The sequence below is a fragment of the Thalassophryne amazonica genome, chromosome 10 (genome assembly GCF_902500255.1).
Source record: "Thalassophryne amazonica chromosome 10, fThaAma1.1, whole genome shotgun sequence".
NCBI lineage: Eukaryota > Metazoa > Chordata > Actinopteri > Batrachoidiformes > Batrachoididae > Thalassophryne > Thalassophryne amazonica.
The window spans coordinates 9323796-9341050 of record NC_047112.1 but is presented as its reverse complement, the minus strand read 5'-3'; the positions used below and the strand labels follow the sequence as shown (position 1 = coordinate 9341050).

Genomic DNA, 17255 nt, shown 5'->3' with positions numbered 1-17255 from the left:
TGTGAGCCTGTCGATGGGGGCTGGGAGCACGCCACGCTCTCAGTAGTTGTGGGCGGTCTTTAAACCGTCTGGATCACTCCTTAATCTGTGTAATCCCCATAAAATCGTCCCTGAAAGGCATATTAATTTTCCGAACGGTGTCCACCTGGAGGTCTCTCACAGTTTCTGGAAAAAAATTGACATTTATTTGCAATAAAAAATAGATGAGAGGGGTGGACCACACCTCACTCAAAGCCTGCTCACAGGCGAATGACACAACCGACAGGCGTGAAAAAACTGACGCATGCGCACGAAGGTTCAAGCTTGTCTGATGCAATCACACGTGATTCAAATCCATATGGTTTTTGAAAAAAATAAAAAGGTCAGATACTTTTCTAACAGACCTCATATTATATATGTGTGTGTGTGGATTGTGTAGATATGTATTTATGAAATTTTGTTTGTGTGTATATGTTTATTTTTTTAGTATAAGGGGTGGGTATTTATACGCTCTGCTTCTGCCCTCACCCTTTCGGCCACGCAGGACTTTTGTAAAGTTGCTTTGTTATCAGTTTTTTTTGTTGTTGTTGAATTGTGTGCCGAATAAACTCATTCATTCATTCATTTAAAAAAAAAATAACTTTGTAGTACAAATCACTGCATAAATATAACCATTTAATTAATTTCTTCATTTTACATTTTTCTTTCCATGATGGCAGGTGAGGCACAGCCCCCCCTGCCTCCCCTGACCGCACACCACTGGTAGCCCACAACACGACTCTGCAATGCAAGACTGATGACATGGTTTTTGTTTTTTAGTTTCAGATATCTGATGGTCAGTTTCGACAATATCTGATTGGCCCATGCCTATTTACAACATTAACATTTTGCTGAGTCATCATTTTTAAGGTTAAAGGTTCTAATGAGAGTTTTATTTTTGCAAACACTGACATTAATGACGACTCCTGATGCCATCTTTCAGCTGGAACTTTGTCCAATTTTTTTTAGTAGCCATTTAGCTAAAATACAGATGACAAATTTAGTATCCCCCCATAAAATGTAACGTTTTCTTCTAAATTTTCCCAAGTGCTTTTAAATCAGAGCAAGGAATTTTCAACATGCCATTTCTAAACATCCTAGTTGTGTTTTAGAAGTTTCCATTATTTTACTTTGCACACAGAAACAAAAACTACCAGGGTCAAAATTATTAGCTCCCCTGATCTTTACTGGGAAGCGTTTCATTTGAGGGCAGGTGCTAAAGGGGTAAAATATGATGCATATGACTTCCTGGGACAAAAACACAGCACTTTGAGTTTTTGGGCAAATTACATGCAAACAAGGTGAAAATGCAAATAAGTGACGATGTGGTGTCAGTAATGTTCACTTTGGTCTTCTGGAGGTAGTTCTTTACCAGGAGCCATGTATGTTTTGGGTTGTTGTGTTGGAAGACAAACGGATCCAGTTTTGCTGCTAGCTGTTTGAGGATTTCTTTCCAAGTCTTCAAATATCCTTTCTTCATGATTCCTTCCACCTTCACGAGATTCCCAGTTACGGACTCATTGAAGGTTCTCACCGCATTGTTTCACTGTGGGGACGATGTTCTTTGGGCTTCTTTCTCCAAACATAACTAACATCTCTATGGACAAAGAGCTCTAGTTTCATCTCATCGGACAAAAGGACATGCTTCCAGTATAGATAACATTTCTCCAGATTCTCCTTGAAGGTTTCTTCTGCAAAAGAGGAGTTTTTCTTGGTCTACAACCTCACAGTCCATTCCTGTCCAGGGCTGTAGTGACTGTCTTCTTTCAGACTAAGGCCATGTCTACATGGACACTAAAAGATGTTTGTTTTCAAATAGTGTTCTGTAAACATGGCGAAGTGTCAACATTTATCTCCATCCACACTAAAATGCTCAATTCAACCAAAAAATAAAGCAGTAGTACATATGCCAGACCTGTAGGTGGCGCTGTATGTTGTGAGTGCATGCCTGTGTTTTTATGTCAGTCACTGCGAAGCTACCAGTTAAAAAAGCGCTAAATATTAAATGATTAATTCATTTTGGATCGGTTTTGTGTGCGCAGATTTCTCTGTCAGCCAAACAAACAGAGTCAACTGAATCAGCAAGAAAATGACAATAATCAATACATATGGCTGGAAAAACAACACAGCCCTGAAAAGTTAGTTATTTATTTATTTTTAACCATTGCAGGGACTGAAAGAAAGTCGACTGTTGTCCGGTTCAGAAAATTCACTTTTTTCCTTGTCCGACTGGACCGACGCGCCACATGGAAAATCTTTGGATTATACAAAGAATGGAGCACCACACTCTGGGTGTGGAGGGACTGTCTCAGGTCAGACTTGCCTTGAACATTGCGTGAAGGTCTGGGACGGTGCCTAAAGAGTGGCAAACGGGTGGTGGGAAAGGAAAACTTGAAGCCTGACATGGGAACTTATCTAGGAACTGAACTAATTTTTGTCAGCAGGATATCTGAAAAGGATATAAATATTTTTAAGTGACATTTGGTGGAGAGTTGAACGTCAGATCAATGAGGAGCTGACTAAATTTCAGATTAGATCCAGTACAAGGTGTGGACTTTAATTCTGGTCTTTGTTCTTGGAGCTTTGATTCTGTGTTCCTTTGATCCTGTAATCGGGAAGTCAGTTAATCAGACCAAAGGTTTGGATCCCCCACCCCCTGGTTTTCCTGATGATATGATCAAAGCAACACAGACAAAACGGCAACAAAATCATAATCCTGGGAAGGCTCAAAGGTCAGCAATCAACATAAAAATAAGTGATCAGGGTCAAAGGTCAGCAGTCAAGGTCTAATAGTGGGAATGACCTCACCCTGAAAAATAGGAGTTGGACAAAGAGTTTTGGGTGCTCTTCTAGTTAAACGGCTGTTTAGAATGTGTGATTGGAGGAAACGTTACGTCTGGCTTTTTTGTTTTTTCCTAAAATAATGACACTGCACTCGGTGCATGTAACTCCTCCACCCGAGGGAAGAACGGTCAGCCTTCATTATGTCTGACAGGTGAACAGAGATCAGTGATGCCACAAAGCAGGAACAATACTTTTAAAAGGTGTTAAGGACTTTGATGCCATATTAAAGAAAACTGTAAAAGCCGGTTTATGATCAGCAACAATCCTTTTCACTAATCATAACACAAAAATGTCATCGTATGTAAGCTCCCTCACTCGCTGTCTGTGTATGTAAAATAATTTGGCATCAAGCTGTTCTGGCTTCAGCTTCATAGATCATTGGCTCAGTCACCAGGTGGCGCTGTCGCACAGCCTGAGAAGAAACCTTGTTTTGAAGTTGGGTTTCTTCTGTGCTGAACTAGAACCAAACTACAAAAATGTCACTAAGTGACAACATATGATTTCTGTGACTGTTTCAGAGGAAATATCAGATTTTATTTGACTAAATTTATTTTTCAGCAGCTCCTCAGTTTTCCCAGGTTTTCTGTCTTGGCAGTGGGGCTGAAAACAGCCATGAGGGGGCGCTGTCTTCCACATAAAGGATTGCACAGGTACTCTTTGAAAAGTCTAACCTTGCAAACCAGCTGGGGATAACTGGTTGAAGTTAACTTTCATTTTAGAAAATCATTAATTAGAAAGATTTTTCTAATTAAATGTTAAGACACGATAAGGAGATGTTCCTGAGTGGCGATAAGACGTGTAATTACATTAATTATTCTGTACCTGGCGGAGACCGTCTGAGTCAGCAGGTTCTGGGCCCTTTAATCTGCTCTGCTGGTCCAGGATCAGTCTGACTTTGATTTGGAGGAATTATTAACCATGTGGATGTGATTCTTTGTTCTTTCCCAACATGACTGACGTCCTGCTACAACTAAAGACCAAAAACACCAACAAACCGGTTGCTAGCATTTTTTTTGGGGGGGGGGGGGGGGGGGTCATCACAGACCCAGAACATGGTTACTGACATAACCTGCAAAGGCACAGCTGGTGGTTGTGAAAGGTCAGAGGTTACATGTCTGTACTTATCTGCGTGCACGGTGGAGTGGGCGGAGCTGTAGACATGGGCTGTGTTTGCTTCACCGTCACCATCTGGCAACTGAATTGCAATCTGCTCTGAGAACTAAGTCCTGCGTCGACCCTGAGGCCCGTTGATGCTGGTGCTCATCTCTGGGTTCCGTAGGGTAAAGTGGACGAGAGTCTGAGACTCTCCCTGGAGGGGACGCCAGGCCAACCCACGTTACTCACTCAGCAAGAGGTTGCTACTCATTTAAAGCTGGGAGGACTGAGACAGTGTAGGTAAGATATCTTGTTCATGGACACAGACAGCGTGAGGGAGGGAGGGTGAACTCCATGTGCATTAATTCCTGCATTTAAGATCTGCAGCACTTTCCCCCAAAAAAGGTTGGGATGCTAAAGGCATTTAGCACTTTATGTTGCCATGATGATGATGGTCTAGTGCACGGTGCCCATGTTCGGTCCTTGAGATCTACCTTCCTGACACTCTTAGTTGTCTCCCTGCTCCAACACACCTGAATCCAATGAAAGGCTCATTAAAATCCTGCTAATTAGCCCCTGTGCTAGTGGTTAAACCGTTGGGCTTGAGATCAGAGGATCCTCAGTTCAAATCCCAGCCTGACCAGAAAATCGGTAAGGGCCCTTGGGCAAGGTCCTTAATCCCCTATTGCTCCCGGTGTGTAGTGAGCACCTTGTATGTATGGCAGCACCCTGACATCAGGGTGAATGTGAGGTGTTATTTGTGAAGCGCTTTGAGCATCTGATGCAGATGGAAAAGCGCTATATAAATGCAGTTCATTTACCATTTATTATATGCTGTAAATATGCAAATTACTTTCAGTCTTTGAGAAACATTATTTTTAACCATTTCAATCATTTTCTCCACTCAGCTGTAGACTAACAGGAGATCCTCTGCCCGTATGTGTTCCTCAAGGTCTCAGCCTTTTATGGATACTGCTTTTGTACCGAATCATGATTAATTTGTTTGCAATTACATCATTATTTAGAGTCTTTTTTTTTCTCTCATTAATAATCCTAAAGTCCATCTGTCCCATTTATTTATTTATTTATTTGGGGGAATGTGCTACAAGCCTGAAATGCACAAATGTGGTTGTCAATCTGGATCTAGTAGCCTATTGCACTGCCCCCAGCTGGACGGTTTTCAGACACATGGTGTGTACATGCATGAGCAAGTATGTTGTTCGTTAACAATTAGTGAGATTTTGTTAAAGGCCTTAACTAAAGTTCAGATTATTGTACACCAAATCACAGCATGTTGCCCCGAGGTGCTGAACAAGACTGCGGTCTGACCTGACCCAACCCGACCCCACATGGACACTGAAAGCTTGATCTCTTTCAGTTTTACTCCGTTGTGGGTATGTGCAGAGGAAAAAAATAATTAAAAAAAGATTATAGTTAAGTCGAGAACTCTGTGATCGGCCTGGTTTTGCAGACCCGGTTCACAGCGTCTTTGTGCTATAATTGATTAGCGGCTAACGAACATGACGGGGTGGGGTGGGGGGCGGAATCATGGAGCCCCCCTCTTGTCCAGATTAATTCTTTTAGTGACGTCCGAAATCAGGTTCGTGTCAGACTGATAATGGATGTCTGTGCCACCTAAACACCCCCCCCCTGCAGGCCGGCTCCGATAAAAGAGGATGAATTACACGAAGAGAGAAGTGAACAAGGCAAAAAAGACAAAGATGTTCTACAGAACTTCAGTCTTTTGGCAGGAAGTGGGTCAAGAGAAACAGTACTTTGAGATTTAATGTATCTGTTTGACCTCTGTGAGATGATGGGGTCAGACTCATGGACAGACTCATTGGACAAAGCGTCATGTCCAGCTGAGCTCACAGTCATCCATCAGCTCTCCGGTTTCGTGTTTGGGACACTAAAGGACAAAAAAAAGTGTCCAAGTATCAGGCGTTTCTTATGCACGTCAGAAAACGAGACTCGTAGATCTCTCGGCCGCGGCTTATCTCTGACTTCTGGAGTCAACCGTCTCGCCTCTGCTCACAAACACAGGACGGCTGGAGGTCAACCGGAGATTTCTCTCTGTGGATCTCCCAAACCAAAATCCACATTCTGTGATGCCTCAGGAGGAGGAGCTGTTCACGTCAGTGGTGCTGACGAACACGTTCTGCCTCAGTTTTTCATTAAGGCTACAGTGTGTTCAGGGGTGAACAGTAGAACACGTCGGGGTGGGGATCTGTTTAGTGGGGCATTTGTAGACCCCATTTCTCCATGCAATGTGGAGTTGCATTAGGAAGGGCATCTGGCGTAAAACCTGTGCCAAAATCCACATGCAGGTCCACCTTGGGTCTGCTGTGGCAACCCCGAGTGAAAACAAGGGAGCAGCCGAAAGATCTTACTTACATTAGCAGAGCTGGGGTATAACTTTAAGAATCTGTTCATTACTCGATTAATTAATTAAATCAATGTGTTTTTATGAGCTTAGAATGAGCCCTTCATACCTATACAGGAGCCCCGCCCCCATGGGGGCTGCCATGTTGATTCAGTAGCCTAAAAGGGACATCCAGTGGTTCTGCATTTCTATAAATGCACCATCAGTTTCCAAAAATGCACAAGGATTTTTGATTCATAAATTGTAGCGCAGCACTTTCAGGTAAAGGATTTTTTTTTTTCGTGTTTCACCCAAAATAACGTGTCTGAAAAGAAGGAAAGTGGTTAATGCAGGTCGTGTTGGTCCCACACAAAGAACGACAAACTGTCGCTCATGGATTTCTGTCTAAGTCACATGCAAGATGTTGCAATATTTCAAATTGTGAAGACACTGTATGAAGCCACTCCTTCACAGTGGGCAGCACTGCCAGAAAACTAAAAAAAGAAAGAAAAACTAAGCATGAAGTGGGTTTCTGCTACTCTGAAAATGGCACAATTTGAAGTAGCAAATGGAAAATGCACTTAATGGAAATGTGTTTTTAAAAAACAATAACGCTCACATTGCAATAAGTGTTTTTTACTCTTGCTTGATGGGGTTTTGTGCATCGAAAGGAACCAGCTGAGGTGGTTTGAGCAGCTGGTGAGGATGACTCCTGGTCGTCCACCTGGGGACATCCAGTTGTGAAGATTCCACGTGGGAAACCCAGGACACACTGGAGGGATGAGCTGCTTGGTCTGCTACCACAGCGACCTCGGATCAGCAGCAGAAAAGGAATGACACCGTTTTTCAGGTGATTTGAAGAATCCTTATTTGAAAAACCCACATTGGAAACACTTCTTCTGATAATACATATCACATGATGTCATCTAACACACAGGATGCAAGAGACGGAGAGCTTATTCAACGTTATTGGGGGGGGGGGGGCCCCCCGAAATGGAAAGATTTAGGGTAACTTACCCATCTCTCATCCTAACTGTTGGAATGACAGTTATTTTGACTACTGGTGGTTGGCTCTCACTGCGGTATTGTATCACTTCCTGTTCCGGAGCACAGCGGTGTTTTGCTGTATCTGTTAGCTGTTTAATCTGCGCAGTTAGATTGATCTAGTTAACTAGATAACGATTTGTTTCGCAGTGTAATCTTCACGTGCCTTAACTAAAGCACTCCCTCTGCTGAATCACCTCTAAATTATTTGCGTGTTTGCGTGTTTTTAGGAATCTGCTAGCTTAGCGCAGCTACTAGCTCTTAGCCGGTTTAGCATGGCGGCTTCTCCTGTCTCTCCCGCACTTTTCTGCTCTGGGTGTGAATTGTTTATTTATTCCTCGGCCTCCTTTAGCAGTAATGGTACTTGTAATAAGTGTAGCTTATTCGTAGCTTTGGAGGCCAGGCTGGGCGAATTGGAGACTCGGCTCCGCACCTTGGAAAATCCTACAGCTAGCCAGGCCCCTGTAGTCGGTGCGGACCAAGGTAGCTTAGCCGCAGTTAGTTCCCTCCCGGCAGATCCCGAGCAGCCGGAAAAGCAGGCCGACTGGGTGACTGTGAGGAGGAAGCGTAGTCCTAAACAGAAGCCCTGTGTACACCGCCAACCCGTTCACATCTCTAACCGTTTTCCCCACTCGGCGACACACCCGCTGAGGATCAAACTCTGGTTATTGGCGACTCTGTTTTGAGAAATGTGAAGTTAGCGACACCAGCAACCATAGTCAATTGTCTTCCGGGGGCCAGAGCAGGCGACACTGAAGGAAATTTGAAACTGCTGGCTAAGGCTAAGCGTAAATTTGGTAAGATTGTAATTCACGTCGGCAGTAATGACACCCGGTTACGCCAATCAGAGGTCACTAAAATTAATATTGAATCGGTGTGTAACTTTGCAAAAACATTGTCGGACTCTGTAGTTTTCTCTGGGCCCCTCCCCAATCGGACCGGGAGTGACATGTTTAGCCACATGTTCTCCTTGAATTGCTGGCTGTCTGAGTGGTGTCCAAAAAATGAGGTGGGCTTCATAGATAATTGGCAAAGCTTCTGGGGAAAACCTGGTCTTGTTAGGAGAGACGGCATCCATCCAATTTTGGATGGAGCAGCTCTCATTTCTAGAAATCTGGCCAATTTCTTAAATCCTCCAAACCGTGACTATCCAGGGTTGGGACCAGGAAGCAGAGTCAACACCCCCGAGTCACACTAACTGCCAGAATGCTCGTAGCACAGGCCGAGGCGGAGGATTAGCAGCAATCTTCCACTACAGCTTATTAATTAATCAAAAACCCAGACAGAGCTTAATTTTGTCCATCCAAATTGGAAGTCCCAAAAATCAGTTTTATTTGTTATCTATCGTCCTCCTGGTCATTACTGTGAGTTTCTCTGTGAATTTTCGGACCTTTTGTCTGACTTAGTGCTTAGCTCAGATAAGATAATTATAGTGGGCGATTTTAACATCCACGCAGATGCTGAGAATGACAGCCTCAACACTGCATTTAATCTATTATTAGACTCAATTGGCTTTGCTCAAAATGTAAATGAGTCCACCCACCACTTTAATCATACCTTAGATCTTGTTCTGACTTATGGTATGGAAATTGAAGACTTAACAGTATTCCCTGAAAACCCCCTTCTGTCTGATCATTTCTTAATAACATTTACATTTACTCTGATGGACTACCCAGTAGTGGGGAATAAGTTTCATTACAGTAGAAGTCTTTCAGAAAGCGCTGTAACTAGGTTTAAGGATATGATTCCTTCTTTATGTTCTCCAATGCCATATACCAACACAGTGCAGAGTAGCTACCTAAACTCTGTGAGTGAGATAGATTATCTCATCAATAGTTTTATATCCTCATTGAGGACAACTTTGGATGCTGTAGCTTCTCTGAAAAAGAGAGCTTTAAATCAGAAGTGCCTGTCTCCGTGGTATAACTCACAAACTCGCAGCTTAAAGCAGATAACCCGTAAGTTGGAGAGGAAATGGCGTCTCACTAATTTAGAAGATCTTCACTTAGCCTGGAAAAAGAGTTTGTTGCTCTATAAAAAAGCCCTCCGTAAAGCTAGGACATCTTACTACTCATCACTAATTGAAGAAAATAAGAACAACCCCAGGTTTCTTTTCAGCACTGTACCCAGGCTGACAGAGTCAGAGCTCTATTGAGCCGAGTATTCCTTTAACTTTAACTAGTAGTGACTTCATGACTTTCTTTGCTAATAAAATTTTAACTATTAGAGAAAAAATTACTCATAACCATCCCAAAGACATATCGTTCTCTTTGGCTGCTTTCAGTGATGCCGGTATTTGGTTAGACTCTTTCTCTCCGATTGTTCTGTCTGAGTTATTTTCATTAGTTACTTCCTCCAAACCATCAACATGTCTATTAGACCCCATTCCTACCAGGCTGCTCAAGGAAGCCCTACCATTAATTAATGCTTCGATCTTAAATATGACCAATCTGTCTTTATTAGTTGGCTATGTACCACAGGCTTTTAAGGTGGTAGTAATTAAACCATTACTTAAAAAGCCATCACTTGACCCAGCTATCTTAGCTAATTATAGGCCAATCTCCAACCTACCTTTTCTCTCAAAAATTCTTGAAAGGGTAGTTGTAAAACAGCTAACTGATCATCTGCAGAGGAATGGTCTATTTGAAGAGTTTCAGTCAGGGTTTAGAATTCATCATAGTACAGAAACAGCATTAGTGAAGGTTACAAATGATCTTCTTATGGCCTCAGACAGTGGACTCATCTCTGTGCTTGTTCTGTTAGACCTCAGTGCTGCTTTTGATACTGTTGACCATAAAATTTTATTACAGAGATTAGAGCATGCCATAGGTATTAAAGGCACTGCGCTGCGGTGGTTTGAATCATATTTATCTAACAGATTACAATTTGTTCATGTAAATGGGGAGTCTTCTTCACAGACGAAGGTTAATTATGGAGTTCCACAAGGTTCAGTGCTAGGACCAGTTTTATTCACTTTATACATGCTTCCCTTAGGCAGTATTATTAGACAGCATTGCTTAAATTTTCATTGTTACACAGATGATACTCAGCTTTATCTATCCATGAAGCCAGAGGACACACACCAATTAGTTAAAATGCAGGATTGTCTTACAGACATAAAGACATGGATGACCTCTAATTTCCTGCTTTTAAACTCAGATAAAACTGAAGTTATTGTACTTGGCCCCACAAATCTTAGAAACATGGTGTCTAACCAGATCCTTACTCTGGATGGCATTACCCTGACCTCTAGTAATACTGTGAGAAATCTTGGAGTCATTTTTGATCAGGAAATGTCATTCAATGTGCATATTAAACAAATATGTAGGACTGCTTTTTTGCATTTATGCAATATCTCTAAAATTAGAAAGGTCTTGTCTCAGAGTGATGCTGAAAAACTAATTCATGCATTTATTTCCTCTAGGCTGGACTATTGTAATTCATTATTATCAGGTTGTCCTAAAAGTTCCCTGAAAAGCCTTCAGTTAATTCAAAATGCTGCAGCTAGAGTACTGACAGGGACTAGAAGGAGAGAGCATATCTCACCCATATTGGCCTCTCTTCATTGGCTTCCTGTTAATTCTAGAATAGAATTTAAAATTCTTCTTCTTACTTATAAGGTTTTGAATAATCAGGTCCCATCTTATCTTAGGGACCTCTTAGTACCATATCACCCCAATAGAACGCTTCGCTCTCAGACTGCAGGCTTACTTGTAGTTCGTAGGGTTTGTAAGAGTAGAATGGGAGGCAGAGCCTTCAGCTTTCAGGCTCCTCTCCTGTGGAACCAGCTCCCAATTCAGATCAGGGAGACAGACACCCTCTCTACTTTTAAGATTAGGCTTAAAACTTTCCTTTTTGCTAAAGCTTATAGTTAGGGCTGGATCAGGTGACCCTGAACCATCCCTTAGTTATGCTGCTATAGACTTAGACTGCTGGGGGGTTCCCATGATGCACTGAGTGTTTCTTTCTCTTTTTGCTCTGTATGCACCACTCTGCATTTAATCATTAGTGATTGATCTCTGCTCTCCTCCACAGCATGTCTTTTTCCTGATTCTCTCCCCTCAGCCCCAACCAGTCCCAGCAGAAGACTGCCCCTCCCTGAGCCTGGTTCTGCTGGAGGTTTCTTCCTGTTAAAAGGGAGATTTTCCTTCCCACTGTTGCCAAGGGCTTGCTCATAGAGGGTCGTTTTGACAGTTGGGGTTTTTCTGTAATTATTGTATGGCTTTGCCTTGCAATATGAAGCGCCTTGGGGCAACTGTTTGTTGTGATTTGGCGCTATATAAATGAAATTGATTGATTGATTGATTTTATTTTTATCTGAAAACATTGCTTGCTCCATGATACACCACCTGCTGGTTGCTCATGCAGGCAACCAGCTTTGAAAACTTTTTTTTTCATTTTTCTCATTCATATTACTTGTCACAAGAGAAAGTAAGATACATGAATCCCCGTCACCAAAGAAGCAGAAATGTGATAGTATAATGCAGTTTGTAACCTCACCTCTAGATGATGCTAACTCCTACCCACCATAGCTTTACCTTCCAAACTATTAAACTTTTTGTCTGTCCGTATGTCAAATATCTTTGATTCGAAATCCATCCTCCTCGAATTCTTAATGATTCAGTCTGAATTTTCTACAGTGCAAACTCGACCCTTGGAGTTACAAACTAAATGGTGTCAAAGGTCAAGGTGACAGTGCAAAGCCAACGTTTTAGCTCTGTGCCAATAAATAAGGGGACATTTTCCAAAGCTTAAATTGGAGGTGATGGGGTCAGTTCCTGTCAGATATGAAGAAGAAGTCAAATGTATGCAGGCTTTAAAGATATGCTTTTGGTTTTGACCTTGAGTGACTTTGAAGGTTTAAATGAAAGTCAAGTGATGTTTGGTGATTTACTGTGGCTTAAAGGTGCTAAAGAAACCAGGGGCCTCATGTACAAAAGCTGCGTACGCCTGTCTACACGCTAACGTTCAGATGTATCAAAAGTGGACCATGGAAATGTGTGGTGCGTCACTCCAAAATCCTGGCTGGCGTATGCACCTTTCCACAGCTATTGTTCCTCTGCTGACACATAGTTTATGCTGGGAATCATTAGCAGTGTGAAAACATGAAGTCGTCAAAGTGATGTGCACATCAGAGACACACTGATGAACAATTAACACACCCACGTGTTTGTAGTTATATGGGTGGATATAAAAACATGCACAAAGTGATGAGGAAAATGGCACTAACAGTGGCTGCGTTAGCATCAGAGGACCTTACAAATGGTGCAATCCGAGGTGAGCGTGTATTCAGGGAACGCGAGGATTTACTTGCAAATGATGATAATCGGCTCATAAACTGATTTTACCAAGGCCACTGTCACTGGAGTTGTGCGCAGAACTGTGACCGGCCCAGAACGCAATACAGCGAGGAACCAGGAGCTGTCTGTGTCCACACAGGTGCTGACCATGCTGGGCTTGCTGGCAACAGGAACATTCCAGCGGGAGGTGGCCGATCGGTCAGGAGTGTGTCAGTCAACCTTGAGCCAAGCCATGTCAGCTGTGTGGAACGCAGTCATCCAAATGTCATCCAGGTACATCACTTTACAACATTAAAGCGCAATTTGCAGCAAGAGCCGGTTTCCCACATGTAACTGGAGCTATTGACTGCTATAGTGCTATAAAGGCACCATCAGATGGTGCATTTGTTTTTGTTAATAGGAAACATTTTTATTCCATCAATGTTCAAATCAAGTGATGTGCAAATGCACTGGTTTGAGTAGGGAACAGGCTAGAGGCTGGTATGGTGCGTGATGGATGGCTGCTTGTTGAGTATATAGTTCATTCGTGTACAACTCCTATTCCAGTGAAGTTGAGACATTGTGTAAAATGTAAATAAAAACAGAATACAATGATTTGCAAATCCTCTTCAACCTATACTCAATTGAACACACCACAAAGACAAGATATTTAATGTTTAAACTGATAGACTTTTTTGTTTTTGTGCAAATATTTGCTCATTTGGAAATGGATGCCTGCAACACATTTCAAAAAAGTTGGGACGGGGCAACAAAAGAGTGGGAAAGTTGATGAATGCTCAAAGAACACCTAACTGGAGACAGGTGAGTGTCATGATTGGGTATAAAAGGATCATCCCCAAAAGTCTCAGCCGTTCACAAGCAAAGATGGGGTGAGATCACCATTTTGTGAACAGTTGTGTGGAAAAAATAGTCCAACAGTTTAAGAACAATGTTTCTCAATGTTCAGTTGCAAGGAATTTAGGGATTCCATCATCTACAGTCCATAATATAATCAGAAAATTCATAGAATCTGGAGAACTTTCTACACGTAAGCAGCAAGGATGCAAACCAACATTGAATGCCCGTGACCTTCGGTCCCTCAGGCAGCACTGCATTAAAAACTGACATCATTGTGTAAAGGATCTTACCATGTGGGCTCAGGAACACCTCAGAAAACCATCGTCAGTTAACACAGTTTGTCGCTACATCTGCAAGTGCAAGTTAAAACTCTACAAGGTAAAGCAAAAGCCATACATAAACAACATCCTGAAAATGGATGAAATGGACAGATGCAAAGTGGAAAAATGTCCTGTGGTCTGATGAGTCCACATTTCAAATTGTTTTTGGAAATCATGGACGTCATGTCCTCTGGACAAAAGAGGAAAAAGACCATCCAGATTGTTACCAGCGCAAAGTTCAAATGCCAGCATCTGTTATGGTATGGGGGTGTGTTAGTGCCCATGGCATGGGCAACTTACACATCTGTGATGGCACCATCAATGCTGAAAGGTACATCCAGGTTTTGGAGCAACACATGCTGCCATCCAAGCAACGTCTTTTTCAGGAACGTCGCTGCTTATTTCAGCAAGACAACGCCAAGCCATATTCTGCACGTGTTACAAATCAAATCAATTTTATTTATATAGCGCCAAATCACAACAAACAGTTGCCCCAAGGCACTTTATATTTTTAAGTAATGGTTTAATTACTGCCACCTTAAAAGCCTGTGGTGAGTGGACTCATTTACATTTTGAGCAAAGCCAATTGAGTCTAATAATAGATTAAATGCAGTGTTGAGGCTGTCATTCTCAGCATCTGTGTGGATGTTAAAATCGCCCACTATAATTATCTGAGCTAAGCACTAAGTCAGACAAAAGGTCTGAAAATTCACAGAGAAACTCACAGTAACGATCAGGTGGACGATAGATAATAACAAATAAAACTGTTTTTTGGGACTTCCAATTTGGATGGACAAGACTAAGAGTCAAGCTTTCAAATGAATTAAAGATCTGTCTGGGTTTTGGATGAATTAATAAGCTGGAGTGAAAGATTGCTGCTAATCCTCCGCCTCGGCCCGTGCTACGAGCATTCTGACAGTTAGTGTGACTCGGGGGTGTTGACTCATTTAAACTAACATATTCATCCTGCTGTAACCAGTTTTCTGTAAGGCAGAATAAATCAATATGTTGATCAATTATTATATCATTTACCAACAGGGACTTAGAAGACAGAGATCTAATGTTTAATAGACCACATTTAACTGTTTTAGTCTGTGGTGCAGTTGAAGGTGCTATATTATTTTTTCTTTTTGAATTTTTATGCTTAAATAGATTTTTGCTGGTTATTGGTGGTCTGGGAGCAGGCACCGTCTCTATGGGGATGGGGTAATGAGGGGATGGCAGGGGGAGAGAAGCTGCAGAGAGGTGTGTAAGACTACAACTCTGCTTCCTGGTCCCAACCCTGGATAGTCACGGTTTGGAGGATTTAAGAAAATTGGCCAGATTTGTAGAAATGAGAGCTGCTCCATCCAAAGTGGGATGGATGCCATCTCTCCTAACAAGACCAGGTTTTCCCCAGAAGCTTTGCCAATTATCTATGAAGCCCACCTCATTTTTTGGACACCACTCAGACAGCCAGCAATTCAAGGAGAACATGCGGCTAAACATGTCACTCCCGGTCCGATTGGGGAGGGGCCCAGAGAAAACTACAGAGTCCGACATTGTTTTTTCAAAGTTACACACCGATTCAATGTTAATTTTAGTGACCTCCGATTGGCGTAACCGGGTGTCATTACTGCAGACGTGAATTACAACAGCGTGGCTTCGAAGTAAGAGTGCGGGTACTAGACTGGCCTGCCTGCAGTCCAGACCTGTCGCCCATTGAAAATGTGTGGCGCATTATGAAGCACAAAATACGACAACGGAGACCCCGGACTGTTGAACAACTGAAGTCGTACATCAATCAAGAATGGGAAAGAATTCCAGCTACAAAGCTTCAACAATTAGTGTGATCAGTTCCCAAACGCTTATTGATGTTAGAAGAAAAGGTGATGTAACACAGTGGTAAACATACCACTGTCCCAGCTTTTTTGAAACGTGTTGCAGGCATTTCAAAATGAGCAAATATTTGCACAAAACAATAAAGTTTGAACATTAAATATCTTGTCTTTGTGGTGTATTCAATTGAATATAGGTTGAAGAGGATTTGCAGATCAATGTATTCAGTTTTTTTTTTTTTTTATTTACATTTTACACAATGTCCCAACTTCATTGGAATTGGGGTTGTAATTGTTCCGAACGAAAACCAGCACAGGCACATTTGGACGTGCACATTCAGATATGTTTTCTGTTATTATTATTAATATCTTTTTCTTGATGGTGAAACTAGAGCTACAGATTCTGAACAGGCCCCTGATTGTCTCCCTGTGTTCAGTATTTGTCAATAAATGCATGTGTAAAGTTGTGACTGTCACACAGACTGTCAGCTGCGCACCTCATTTTTTTTTGTACTTCAGTGTGTGTGCACTGCTCTGAATCCACAGCGTTTACAGCCTCACACACGCTCCCACTAACTTTATTTCCCTTTTGTGTTTATTCCATTTGACAGGGTACCAAATAAACTATACCTCCATTGTTTGTAATTGTTTGCAAATTAGTAAACAATTATGTAAATGGTGCTTATACATTAGTAAATAGTTATTTAAATGCTTGCCCTTAAATTGCTAATCAGTTATGTAAATTATGTTTGTAAAGTAGTAAATAGTTATTTAAATGTTTGTTCATAATTAGTAAACAGTTATGTAAATTATGTTTTGTAAATAGTTATTTAAATGTTTGTTTGTAAATTATTGATTAGTTATGCAAGTACCCGTTTGTAAATAAGTAGTACAGGATAGAATATAGAAAAGAACACGGTCGTGGGCTGTGTCTGGACAGAAATCTGCTCTGAATTTCACCAGCTGAGAGTCATCTGGGGCTCAGTGACTTTCTGCTTTTATCTGTCTCCTGGAGGAAACCCAGGAGAGCCGATAAGTGTGCAAGCGGTGACAGTGTGTGCACGTCTCCAGAGATTATTCCCAACAAAGACACGCTCACAGGTTGTGCGGATAAAGCTGCTTCAGAGGAACAAAGTACTGCTTGAGCTGCTGCCCCCGCGACCCGACTCTGGATAAAGTGGAAGAAAATGGATGGATGGATAAATAAATAAAAATTCCCACATTCTTCTGTTCTATATATATTTCACTTTTGTCGTTTATGACTTTATACTTTTTCCTTACGTCGTCGAGTTGCTGAAGTGCTCAGCTGCTTTTCTGCTTTAGCGTCCAGAACATGTTCAAAGCCCCAGGATTCAATTCAAACTTTGAAGCATCAATAATCTGTTCAAAGTTCTTCCATAGGTGAATCCTAAAACATGCATAAAGCAAGTCTGAGATGTTAAATCAAAATACAGCTGCAGTGCCCTCGCACACATTTGCAGCATCATTAGCTGCTTGTTCTGTGCTAGCATAGTTAGCCACATTTGTACCTACAACATTGCCGTGTTTCGTTTTACCTCAGAAGTCATTAAACACGACTGGAAACAACGTCACACTCGAGGTAAATGTGTTCTGTTCA

At 41.9% G+C, this 17255-nt stretch overlaps 1 long non-coding RNA gene across 1 annotated transcript in view; it reads right to left on the bottom strand.

The window, feature by feature from the left end:
* Nucleotides 1–16702, bottom strand: part of LOC117518303 — a 29666-nt gene extending 12964 nt beyond the window's left edge. The window contains exons 1-2 of the long non-coding RNA XR_004562937.1: nt 16690–16702; nt 11710–11715 (exon numbers count right to left, since the gene is read on the bottom strand). This is a non-coding gene — a long non-coding RNA (uncharacterized LOC117518303). The remainder of the gene's footprint in view (nt 1–11709; nt 11716–16689) is intronic.
* Nucleotides 16703–17255: the final 553 nt, after the last annotated feature.